At 36.3% G+C, this 14,086-nt stretch overlaps 1 long non-coding RNA gene across 1 annotated transcript; it reads right to left on the bottom strand.

The window, feature by feature from the left end:
- Window positions 1–137: 137 nt before the first annotated feature.
- Window positions 138–7,764, bottom strand: LOC147474222 (uncharacterized). Its single transcript, XR_015210070.1, has 6 exons — window positions 7,620–7,764; window positions 7,464–7,522; window positions 1,575–1,702; window positions 1,230–1,448; window positions 480–855; window positions 138–389 (listed from the first exon to the last, which is right to left on the bottom strand). It is a non-coding gene; the product is annotated as an uncharacterized LOC147474222 (long non-coding RNA).
- Window positions 7,765–14,086: the final 6,322 nt, after the last annotated feature.

The raw sequence follows: 14,086 nt of genomic DNA, 5'->3' as shown, positions 1-14,086 counted from the left end.
AACAATCGGTCACTTTTAGGTTGCATTTAACACTGCGGCTTACTTATTCGTGGATGAAAACGTTGTTCCTCCTTACATTTACACATAACTATTTTACCTTTTTTTTTTTTTGCTAACACTTGCGTTTACGTATCTTCTTCGTACAAATTCTATTTTCGCTGTCTTTTACATACAACAAATGAATACCAGTCAAAGAGAAGTGGAAAATTTACTATACTACCTATGCTAATGTAACAAAGACCACAAATTCTGAAAAAGTTGATAAAAACCCAAGCTAAAGTCAACTCGATTTTGAAAATGACATCACCATAGGTAATGGAAATTGTCTTCTCATATAGCATTAGCGCCTAATTGTTTCCCCATGCAAAGTTTTCAAATTTCCAATTTGCCTGTGCTCGGAAAACAATAGTTCAATCTTTTAATAATGGACTGAAAGATGTGATTGCCACGACTGATTTACAATTTTACATTGCACTTACATGTTTTTTGATCCGTCTACAAGCTTACACAGCTGGCCACGGTAAATCTTTGTTTTTTATAATGAATCTGCCCCCACTTCCAAACAATACCCAAAAAAAAAAACAGGAAAAAATCGAAATTGAGACCAAGAATACATACGACATTGATAAGGTGGAAGGACAGCAAAAGAAATAACAATAGGGATAGATAGAGTCAATCGGTTCACATTACACAAGTAACTTAAAATACTCTCCTGTTGTATCTGGATTTTGTTTCAATTATCAATTAATAATCGACACCTCTAGATATAACCTCTTTGCAGGTTGGTCGTAATAGAATGGCATGCTCAAACTGTGATACGTAGCTACCCTTCACATCACATAGAGGAGGGTAAGGCTGCAACGAAAGACAAGCCAAAAGAAAACTTCATTAGTTGTAATTCTAATTGAAAAGTGATTATAACACCCTAAATTGTCCCATCAACTTAAAATGTGCTAAAAAACTATTTCCAAATATAGAAAGTTTCAAACAATTATATATATCTTAAAAGATGGAGATTCCAGCAAGAAATACAGTAAACATGACCGAAGGAGCCAACAACTTCTCTCTTAATCAGAAATTAAAACTTGATTTATCCCTTTTTGTATATTTTGTATATTTGTGCAAACATAATTTATCCCTTCGGATTTTGGATTGATACTTGAAGGAAACAACACAATTTAATATGGAGGAACCACTGTCATTAACAATTTAGCTGTCATGTGTAATACCTGAACAATACCAGAGTCACAGAGATTCTTGAGTGCCATAAGGTATTTCGACTCCCCAAGACGGTCTAAATAACGTCTGCAAAAGGCCAATGTTGAGAAGTGCTTGTTTATTGTTGCGAGCAACTGCTTTAGCTCTAGGCAACCTTAATGGTACATGTCCAACTTCAAAAAAATGCATATAGTGGCTGCACTCTAAATCTTCTCTAACATACCCTTTACCTGTACATGAAGACAATCAAGAACCATTATATAAAAATGACTGGTGCAAGAGCCACATTTTCATTTATGTATATATGCAATGCTATCCCCAATCTAGATCTTAACTATCTAAAACAGCAGCATCACCTCAATAGCCAAAAACTCTCCCTCCTCCATCTTTGTCTGCTCCCCTCCTTTTACTATAGGCACAGATTTTCCAGCATGGATTTGATAACGGCCTATGCTGTGGCCATTCAAGTTCCGAATGCTTTTAACTGCCAAGAAGCATAACCACTTTCTATTAAGTATTAACATGATTTTTTATATGCCAAGTAAGGTAGGAAGAACAGAAAATACACATAATCAGGGACGATACTCTAATTATGAACCCTAAATACACATAATTACCAGAAACAGAACCACCAGATTATTTAATAAGATTATTTAATAATTGGGTTATTTTCTAATCAATAACCTAGCCTTACTAGGAATTTAAAAAACTTACTAATGTAATACGCACATGGGAGAGTGCGAGGGTATTTTAGTATTTTTATTATTATTATGTTTCAGGCCATATTGGTCCAAGTCTAAGTCTAGTATTTAAGGTCCAAGCCCATTCTGTTTAGGTTAGGTTTGAGGAGGTTAGAGTTTAATATAAATAGAATATGTGCCTCCATTAGTTCTTAGGTTGTTTTTAATTAAGTTATTTGATTTATAAAAGATTATTATTTCACGAGTGATTTTATTAAAGATTATTTTTATTGAGTGAATTGTTCATTGATTGAAGCTTCCGCCAATCATAGTTCACATCACTCACTAGTTAAACAACTTGAATGACAATAAAAAACATAAGTACTCTCATATCTATCCTTAATGGCATTATGACAAACACAACCCTGTAGAATGTTACATAACTCCATAAACGTGGGCCAGCCGCTAATATTTTTGTTCATACTTGCAAAACCACCGCCACCGATAATACAAAATTTCTATGTATGCATTATTATTGGTTTTTAAATAGTTCCCTTAACAAAAGCTAAAATCAGCTCAATGATCCAAGAAAAAAAAACACTACACCAAGTATTATCAAAATAGTATCCAAATATATAGTGCAAGTAATAAAGGCATTAAGATTTTAAATCTGCTATAAGCGACTAGAAATGTGTAGTAACAATTTCCAAACATAACAACCTGTCATCGAAAGTATATGAGGAAATGTGTGCCCACTACACTTGGAGTTAACTAAACCCGACAGTGAAAAAATTATGGCTTAATTTGTGTTTGACACATACCTGTGAGAACCCATTTAGATGCAGCTCTCTAAAGGATTTAAAAACGGCCTTGCTTGTGCATTTCAATGTAAAATTCAGCGTATGCATGCTCATATATAGATGTTTTAATTATTGTATGCATATTAACTCGAGTTTCAAAATAATTAATCCTCGTCCCCGCCTAAGGAGATGTATAGATATCTAAGATTAATTTAGGAAACAAGCTTTTGTTATCGAAGTCGTTGTAGTATAAATGAAGTTTGTGAGTATCTTTTTCGGAAAACTCTCACGAGGTTATAATTAGATCCACTAGGGAATTTCTAGTGGTTTTAGATACTATTGCATCTGGCCAATACAACCGCATTACTGAAAACGAGAATTAGCTTAGAATGCACGCTTTTGGCCACTTATCTGCTTTTTAACGTCTCTTCTTTGCTCGAGGACAAGTAAAAGTCTTTGTTTAAGGAAATTGGTGTGATAAGCACCCAAAACTGTATTATTAGACCCCGTAGAGATATAATATTTCAGTTAATTTTGTGCTTAATAATTATGAAATAATCGCATTTTGGTTGGAGCAACTAACGCGAAAAAAATAATAATAAAATCAAGCATTTAAGCGCGGAATAGGGAAGTATACATAAGCTTTCCAATCAAGCTCATGTGAATCCCAACAAATCCGGACTAAAGCCCAAAGACTCAAACAAAGATGTAATCAAATCGAGCGGGGATCCACGACAAAAGCATCAAACTTAGGAGCTCATATATCTTGAACACGGACTCGATTTACAAATAAGTTGTCGGATGATCAAGACGCGACTAGCTCTATCTTATGCGAAATTGCAGAAATTGACATCCGAGCCCACTAATGGACACAGCAAATGGACCCACCTTCTGGGCCCACAAGAATAGACGAGTCATCAATCATGAAACATGTCAAGACAAAAATGCCAAATTATTGACACAAATAGACACCTTGCATGTGGTTAAATGATGTTTATCCAAAATAGTGAAATTTTGGCATGATTTGGTTTTTTAGATAGGTTTGTAATAAATGTAATAAATTAGGGGAGGTGATTTCGTGGGAGGAGAGGGGAAGTGAGAAAAGTTAAGTGAGCTGATTTTGGGGAAAAAAGTCCTTAGTCACATTTGGGAGCATTAACTCCACTTGACTCTTTTTTCATTTGCATTGTCTTGTAATTTAGTTTTTAGTCGGAGTTGGAGGTAAGAAAACTTGTAATAGTTTTAATGGTAACAACTCTTGTTTCTCTAAATAAAACCTCAATTTCTTAAGGCAAGCTAGTTCTTATATTATTCTTCTTCTTCTTTTCCTCTCTCATTAGTATACATAACACATGATCATTGTAATCCCATGATCATGGAGTTAAATCCTTCCTTTGTGGAGGGTTAATGATGCTCATGTGAGGAACCACTTTTGTATGGATTTTCTAGTAAGTTGTTTAGGAAAAACAAACTAGACTTTACATCCTACCCCAAAATGGTAGTTGGTGTAGAGTCTAGTTAGGAATCAAAGTGATGACTTAGAGATAAGTCATTGCTTTTGTTCCACATGCTAACAATATGATGTCAGAGATGAATTATATTGTTAGGGATAAAAAATATAATCTTTGTTAGGATTTGTCTATGAATTCTAGGAAAATTAAGAGGCAATAAACTAGAGTCAAACAATAGAGGTTTGTTTTCACATGAGGAAAATTAACTCTCCACACCTTTCTATAAATCAATTTTACTTTGTTTTAGTGTACATGATTACGTAACCTTAAGAATCTAAAAACATTTAAGTAATTTTAGTATAACTAATCATAAAATAAAAACTTACTCACTACTTTTCTAAGGAGCATAACAAGGTTATAAGTCGTTACATACTTTAGGTTGGTTCAATTTCTACTCGATCTAAAGCACGAAAATCGTGAGTAAAGACTTGAGTCTACACCGAGCCGAGTGGAGAATCCAAATCTTTAGACCACAAAGTGTAGATATCACTTGATAACCAAGAAAGAAAAATAATTTGTTTAGATTCAATCAATAAACCAATTATCAATTATTAAATCTTGAAACCCTATTATATTTTTCCCCTAACTTTTTTACAATTCTTCAAACTTCAATTCTTCTTCTTGATTCCATTATCTCTTTAAGGATCTTCGCGATCCTTTCATCTCTTTCTAGACTTTGTTCTCCATCAATTGGTATCAGAGCCTCAATTTATAGATTCTTATTTAGAAATCAATCCACCATCCACCATTAAAAATAAATAAAAACGCTTCCACACAACACCAACACAAACAAAAAAAAATGTCATCTTAAAAAATTCACCCAAACCAGTATATTTAGAGTTAGTCATCGTGCCATATATCATTGGAAAACAATCAAAGTTCTTCTATCAAGGATTCTCTGCATGTTAGCCTCATTGCAATAATTTGGTGGGATGCAGGAGGAACATACACGTTATCATGCTTTGCCGCTACTTTCGCTGTAGGGTCCCAGTGATCCATGACACCTCTCGAAAATCCCAAAATTTTCAAAAGGCCTTGTTGGAATTAACGGAGTAGCATACTAGAACCCTAAATGAATCATAATCAGGTAACAAGAACAAAGAAAAGTCGACTCGTTAGTACCATGAGTAATGATTTCACCAGGAAATCTGGCCATGCGTAAATTTTCCTTCCTCTCTGTAGGATCCATAGCAGTCGCGGGGAACATCTTGTTAACGTCGATGTCTTTGAGGTGTCAATTACATTATAGGCCACCTATTGAGTGACTGCTAGTTGGTTCTGTCACAACGAGTGTTGGTACGCGTATCTCAAGCCATCATTGTATTCTCCCTCTATTAGCATGTTGAGCATTAAATCCAAAGTGGTTGGGTACTCCGATGTCTACAGTGTCGGAGTATAGTAGTTGATTGGAATACATGTGATATCAGACATCAATTCCAACATGAGTTCACGTTCTAACCCATCCACCGTAATCCAAAATTCATTTCCCCTAAAACCACCATTGTTGTAAAACTTCAAAACCAAATCTTCAGAGTAGTATTCCGCATTTTGGTGCAATAGATACTCCACTCTCTACTTTCAATTTTCTCATAAAAAAATGGGTGAAACATGCCGCCATTATAGAGTGAGTGAAAATTTTGCTCCACTGTTATTCTTCGATTTGCGGCCATAGTGAGGTGTGTTTGGATCACGTGAGGTGGATTTGAGGTGAGCAATGGAAGGGGAAGGTGTTGTAGGAACATAATTGGGTTTGGTCGAGTTTAGATCGCGTGCGCGAGTTGAAGTATTTGGTTTTGTATCGCGTGCGCGAGTTAAATTGATGGGAACCAGATCCGATTTTTGTGGGGGAAGAAAGTGAAGAGGGTGTCGCATGTGATGGGTCGTTTTGGAAAATTTGGCCCAAGCCCAAATGGAATCCGGAAATGCCCATTGTCATGAAATGTTTCGAAATTTCAAACTTGTATTCTCGATTCGTTTCAACTCCAAATGGGACAAATGAGCTACAAAAATGATCAGTATTAAAAATGTCATCTAATGGTATATAGCCAGCTCACAGTCAAACCTGTTTTTGAAAAATGAAGGAGGTGGAAGAAGAAAGCGCAAAATGTGAAGGGGTTGAGTCCTATAGACTCAACTTTTTTTTTAAGGATATATACAAATGTACAAGGGAAAAGAATGTGTTTGCAACACGGCCAGAAGACTCTCCATGTTAAAGGCAACTGTCATGTCGGCGCTGTAGCGAACCCAATCCAACTAGACTGTGGCTTAACCTTTATGTTTAGGGCCTAGGGTGCAGGACAGTACCATCCTTGACCGTGCGAGGGTTGCAACGGTCTAATAATATTACCCTTATTACATATGGTATAGTCTCAAACTGCCCCGAAACGAATCAAATAGCAAACTAGGGGGTTGGGTTGGGGTGGAATCCATTGCCCGCGGTCCCGAGTAGGCAACATCCGATATTGAATACGAATCTCGTTAGTACGCGAGTGCTAGTGCTAAGGGGAAATAGACGAAACTTATCCAAGGCATACAACAAATGAAGAACTCCTTCTCAGTGGTAGTATATTTCTATATATCGTCAAAAATTATGACCGATTGGGATTATCATTCTCGGTATGAAAAGAGTTTTGATTTATAAATCAAAAGCCTTTTTCCCCCCTTGCTTATTTGGCGAGCATTACCTTATGTAATATTCTATGATATACTATAGTAAAGCATGGGTAATACGTCAAATAAAAATGAAAGGCATATGCTACATGTCCATGTATAGATATTAAATCATACATCTCATATACAACCATCATATGCATATAACATGTTAAAAATTGTCAATTTCTGAATGATTTTATTCCTGAAATTAACAATCATCAGCAAGTTACTGTCGAAATCCTGGATTAGCATTCAACAGCTAATATTCACCCTAGTCTAAATGGTGCACTCAAAAAGATATATTCTACCTATCAAGAGTGGGGAAAATAAGGTTAAATAGGTGTATGCATGAATATATTTAAGAACCTGAACTAGCTAACTCAAGTCTTCAGTGGAGTGGCTGTGCTCATTTAACATAGTGCTTACTACATTGCAACTAGTTGGTAGGTGCAAATTTTTAACAGTTGGAATAATTTGGTTCACCCCCTCATCCACTTAGGGTATCCAAAGAGACTAAGTTTCTAAACAGCCACACATAAATATATTAACAATAATAACAGCAACTCAAACTCACTAACCAATATAGCATTTTATAAACTTACCCTTCAGTGTAGTCAGCTTGAAGAAGATCGAGGTACGTGTCCCATTTGTTTCCAATTACCTAACAATGTCATTAAACACAGAAAAAACAAAATCAAAATTGATACGAAACGAACGAAGTAGGGTTAGAAATTAAGTTTTTTTTTTTTTTTTTTTACCTTCCCGCAAGTGAAACATCGAACGGAATGATCATCTTTGCTGTGCCCTAATAATTTTCTGAAAAAAATGTCGTAAATGTAATGTGACACCTTCGGCCCGAAACTTTGGGCCCATTCAAATTGTGAATATTGAGGGCATGCTGCCGCGCTAGTTGCTACAATGTATTAACGTACTATAGATATATATTTCACGAATTCAATATTCGGTGAATATATATCGGATATATCGGTATCAGTGTAAAAAAAATATATATATATATATATATATATATATGGGGTAGGTTCCGTTTACAACACTTTTTATACAACGTTTTATACAATACCCTTCGAAAATATGAATTAAGCCTTGATTCCTTGTAGATATGATCTCCACAAAAATTCAGCTCATTTGAAACTCCTAACCATGAGAAAAATTGCTCTCAACCTATGAATTTTTATCAACGGTCTAGAAATATCGATTTTGTAACTTTTTTTTGGCAAACTTAGAAATGTTCAAAGGACCCAATTTTTTGTGGAGATTATATCCATGGTGAGAACATCTTATCTACAAAAAAATTAGCCCTTAAAACATCTTGAAGGGTCCGTGGGGGTATTGTATAAAGCGTTGTATAAAAGTGTTGTAAACGGAACCTACTCCCTATATATATATATATATATATATATATATATATATATATATATATATATATATATATATATATATATATATATATCGGTTTGTCTAGAGTGCCACTCTTATAGTGACACCCTTATCTCACACTTCTTACGGTCCCTTGGATCTCTTCTCTAGATCATCGGATCTAATTCACTCAAATATCCGATATTTCAAGATTTTAAAGTATTTGAAACCAAAAAGCGAAAAAATGCGAAATGTTTGATCATCTCTCACGGTCGTCCTCTTCTCCACTCCAGAAATTTTTGAATCTAGAAAAATTGTTTACCAAACAATTAATCAATTTTCTTATTAACAAGAACATTATTAGGGTTTGAGAGAACATTATTGATCTCGAGAAAGTTTCTCAATTTTCGATCTAAGCTTCTTATAACTAGATCTCAGGTTATGAACACACAAGAAATTTTCGATCTAAGCTTTTTATAACTAGATCTCTCTTCGATGAAGCATACGGTTTGGCATACAAGAGAAACTCACCGGGCTCAAAGTCCAATCTCAAGATGTAAGCAATAAAACCTCAAATCTATTTTATAATATTTATTCATCCTTTTTATTTTTTATAATGTTTTACGGTTTTGGATAACATCATCGTAAGTTTGCTAAGAAGAGTTTACCACCATCTCAAATCGGTGTGCTTCTTCGTGATTATCTGATGTCATTTCGAGTCAAAAGTGTTACTCGTGCTAAAGATCTTGCATATTCTCAAGTCCCACGGTACTAATCCATTTTGTTTTCTATTTATTTATTCACTTGTTTTTGTATTTTAGTTTTAAAATGGTTGCTTTATATTGTGGGGTTGTAGGGCTTGCACCTAAAATTCTGAAGATCGTACCATTTGATTAAGAAGCCGGTTGCTATCCATAAGCATTTGGAGAGGAACAGGAAGGATAAGGACGACAAGTTTAGGCTGATTTTGGTTGAGAGCGAGGATTCATAAGCTCACTCGTTACTACAAGAGGACCAAGAAGCTTCCTCGATGCGGAAATAGTGAGTGGACTCGCACACATTGTTTAGTTATATCACGGTTGTTGTATGCACTTATTAGTATTGATGTCGAGTATTCATATTTTATATGAACTGAATGTTTTGAGAAATAATTGGTGAAGTTTGGGTTTATGGTTGCAAAATTAGAGATCCGTGGCTTGGATGCATGTCTGTTTCCACGAGTTAAAGAGTAGACAATAAAATCAATATAAACCTATACATTCGGGTTCAATGCATTTTAGGTTTAAGCTTCCCTCTTGAAAATCACTTGGTTCTATGTCAATGCCTTGGTTATTAGAATATGGTATGTAGTGTCTTAAGTTCTAACTTCTAAGAAATGATTGTATTTTAATGTGAAACTTGGTGTTCCTCCCCTTTTGCGGCTAACTTATTTGCTTATCGCTCTGTTGCCTATTGTTTTAATTAAGTCTGTGTTATGCTCAAAGGCAATGATATATTTATGTTTAATAATTGTAGATTTAGGTCTTAATCCATAAGTTACCAAAATGGTGCTTGCATGTGTTTTTGTATTTTTCATAATTGTTCAATGTATAATGAATTATAATAAGTTGGTTCTTGAATGTTAGAAGTCTTGCTTCATTCGTTGTTGTTGGTTCTTGAATGCTAAAACTTAAAAGTCTTGCTTCATTTGTTGTTGTTGGTTCTTTATAGACCATGACTTGTAGGTAGGGACATTTTTCGATTTTATGGGAAGGTGGTTCTCAGATTATAAGATCCCGTTCCCATGTATTTTTTCTCAGTTATAACACCCCATCAAACCTCTTTTTGGCTTTTCTGATTTTATTGAAATGGTATCTAGTGCTATGATCTTTGGAGCTCTTCTTTTATGATGCTATCTTTTCACGTGTTGCGTTTCTTACTTATATAAAATCTGTTTTAGATGCTTGTCTAGCTCGTTACTGATGCTTTTCTTTTTTCTTTCTTTGTGCAGTGAATCCACCACTGCCAGCACTTTGGTAGCTTAGGTTGAATTCCCTTACTGGGCTGGTGAAGTTCATGTTAAAGGTGTTTAAACGAAGATTGTTCTATTTAATTTTGTGAGGAAAATGGAAACTATTTTATGTTAAAGAGTATTGTTTTACGGTTGATTTTGATTCTCTCAATGGGCATTAAATTTGGTTGATATTTAATCTTGTGATGTGCATCTTTATTCAGTTTTTCATTTGTTTTCTTTACAAGGGTTATTTGTACTTTTTGTGAGGTGTAGTTGCTTGTAAACTTTTTTGGTTGTGCGGACCATATATATGTATGTCAGCGAGTCGATGCAAAAGTGCTTGTAGGCGGAAAGAGTATTTTCGAGGTTAAGTGATATTTTCTTAGACACGGTCTCGGACCTCCCATTTATATAACCATGGGGTCCTTTCATACAAAAAGTGTCGTCAACTTGTAATCTTACATTCTTACACCAAAATCTGCTACGATATTATGTCTCCATTGCATTGAGACTATTAGGCGGTATGAGACTATTTTTACATCTCCCATCTTGATCCGACTATCCATAGCGTTGCACTTGATTTGGAGGTCTTGAGTGCAGCTAACGAAATCTGATTCCACCCAAAGCCATGTCCATCCTCATTGTATTGGAGATCTTTGTTGAAAACTTGGAGACTTGCCACTCTTAACTATGGTACTAGCATCATTTGAACTTGGATAAAAATGGCGTTAATGCTTTTTGCCCCTTGACGGTGTGGCCATACCGTTTGGACTTAGTCCCAAATGACATGGCCACACCGTTTGGGACCTAGTCCAACGGTCAAGACAACAGAAAAATAGTAGTGTCTCTCAAGTTCTTTGTCAACCCTCATAAGCCGTTATAGTTCTCATAATATAACATCAAGACAACAGAAAAAATATAACATCAAGACAACATAAATGGCCATGCCGTTTGGACTTTGAACTTAAAAAAAAAAATGCGTGTCTGTTTGGACTTTGTCCCCAAGCGGCATGCCCACACCGTTTGTCCTTAGTCCCAAGCGGCATGGCCACACCGTTTGGTACTAAGGCCAAACGGTGTGGCCATGCCGTTGGACTTTGAACTTGCAAAAAATGGCGTGTCTGTTTGGACTTAGTCCCCAAAGCGGCATGGCCACACCGTTGGCCTTAGTACCAAGCGGTGTGGCCATGCCGCGTTTACTAAGGCCAAACGGTGGCCATGCCGTTTGGTACTAAGGCCAAGCGGCATGGCCACACCCGTTTGGTACTAAGGCCAAACGGTGTGGCCATGCCGTTTGGACTTTGAACTTGCAAAAAATGGCGTGTCTGTTTGGACTTAGTCCCCAAGCGGCATGGCCACACCGTTTGGCCTTAGTACCAAAGCGGCATGGCCACCGTTTGGTATTAGTACCAAGCGGTGTGGCCATGCCGTTTGGACTTTGAACTTGCAAAAATGCGGTCTGTTTGGACTTAGTCCCCAACGGCATGGCCACAACCGTTGGCCTTAGTACCAAGCGGCATGGCCACCGTTTGGCCTTAGTACCAAACGGTGTGGCCATGCCGTTTGGTACTAAGGCCAAACGGGTGCGCCATGCCCGTTTGGGACTAAGTCCAAACAGAACCATTTTTGCAAGTTCATAAGGTTCGATATAACAACAAAATTTCGCAAGAAATAGTCAACGTTATAGTCATAAACTATGTCAGGAGTTATAGTTTATACATTAGGCCTGCATGTCAGAGTTTGTTATAGTGTTAGTGTAAGTTTGGTATGCATGTCAGAGTTTTGTTATGCCAGGAGTGTGTTTTGTCAGGAGTCAGAATTATAAGATGGGATGCTCTAGCTAGATGAACTTGCCAGAGAACCCAGCAAGTAAAATCTGTCTATCCTGCTCATTCTAGAATTTTGATGTGCAATTCCCTGAGCTTTAAGGAACTGCATAAACTTCTATTACTAAGCAATGTATAGCTGCAATGTGCGGCTTCTCAAAAGTTAGAAAAAAAGCGTGCTTGCTTGCTATTCCAACACTTCCCACTAGCACAAAAGCCTAATTTATTTGCCCCTCTTTAGTACACCGCGTCGATCCCAAAAGCCTACTTCTCATCAAATTTAAAAATTCCACAAAGCTAGATTCTTCTAACATAGTCATATTGTTTGGAAGCTAAGGAACATCACAAGATGCCTTGTTAGGGCATAGGCTTCTTTTGTCATCTTTGGGCTGTGTAAAAGCAGACCGCAATGAACTTTGTTTCTCAATTCACATTGTTTCCTTGTACTAGAAATATGAAAGACAAAAAATACTAGGCAAATAAAAGAGACAAATTTGATAAAAGTATAATCAATTACTTTTACATGAGCAGATCCTACATTCTTCAATTCAAGCATCCATCCATGCACCTTAAATGGCTTACCAAAAAAAGGACTTCATATTCACTACAATATTATAAGAAACCTTTTCGCTAATGAGTAATAACATTAGATACATCAACTTTTACAACCGGTAGTGCTCGGGCTTGGAATTAATGGACGACAACCTGAACACCACCGGTTTGTCCCCGAAATATGAGCACCGCACCAATACTTCAAATACCAATTGAGACGGGCGCGCATTTTCAAGCGAGGTGGTGCCCTTGATCCTTTGGAAGTTGTAAAATCAGAAAATGCTATTAAACACCTCACCAAGAACAAACAAAAAACTGAAGTATCAATAGCCTATGACCAATAAGGAAGCAAGAGTTCGAATGCTACCCATGCCATTTGCAACTTGCGGGGAAGAGCACAAGCTAGTAGACCACTTCGGCGCCCAAACACTTTCATGTCTAACTGAAAAAAATGAAATGAATGAGTTCCAAATTAGAAAAGGCGTTGGCAATGAGCAAGAACCCTTAATATCTAGCAAAAACTACAAACTCAAATTCGAGGGCAAATATAAGGGGAAAAAAAATGAAGAAGAGTTGATCGAATTAGGATATAATGGTTTAGCCACGAGTTAAATAATTTTTCCCAACAAGTAAAGAACAAAATCAAAAGAAAGGGAGATGAAGGAACTTTTGGTTGAAAGATGAGGCAAATGAAGCTTAAACTGCATTTTTCCTAGATAGTTCAAAGAACACTACCGTAAAAGGTAAGCAAAGGGAATGATAAAAATTAACCATATACATTCTATTTGAACTTATTGATTATTCATAAACATATGAATCCCTGTTTTTATGAGCAGTGAAGTGACAAAAATCTGGAACAATATCATTAGGAACTAAAGATAAAACACGAATAACTAAAGATAAACCCGTATACATCGATCTTTTCATTCACCTTGGTTGTGTAAGTGTACTCACGAAATTCAATCAACCAAGCTGTAGTTTAGCCGATTTTCCAACTTTAAGTATGTTATAAAATATAGAAATGTACTCAAATAAGACTCACTCGGGCGAATGTATCCGTAAGAGCACTGCTACCGCAGACATTGTATCCGACTCCCCATGCTTAACCAACATCTTTGCCAATCCAAAGTCTGCAATGTCGTAGCATTAAAGTTGGCATCCAACAAGATATTGCTTTCGATTTCACATCACAATGAATGATGGTGAGAGCATCCATGATGCATGTAGCAAAGACCTTGAGCAACTCAAACTGCGATATGCAACCTTGTAGGCCAATCCAAGAGAACATGGTTAAGCTGAATCGAAAATATTGATTCTCTCTTTCTTTTGTGTAACCATCGGTCTAAGCTGCTATTCACCATGTATTCATAAACAAGAAGTCTTGAGCTCTCACAAAAAAACAACAAAACAGTTTTACTATGTTTGAGTGAAGAATTGTTCCCAATATCTTTCAAGAACTTTGATAGCGAGGAGCATA

This window comes from Coptis chinensis, unplaced genomic scaffold (genome assembly GCF_015680905.1).
Source record: "Coptis chinensis isolate HL-2020 unplaced genomic scaffold, ASM1568090v1 utg10707_pilon_pilon, whole genome shotgun sequence".
NCBI classification, from domain to species: domain Eukaryota; kingdom Viridiplantae; phylum Streptophyta; class Magnoliopsida; order Ranunculales; family Ranunculaceae; genus Coptis; species Coptis chinensis.
The sequence above is the reverse complement of the archived record's forward strand: the minus strand, read 5'-3'. Positions and strand labels throughout refer to the sequence as shown.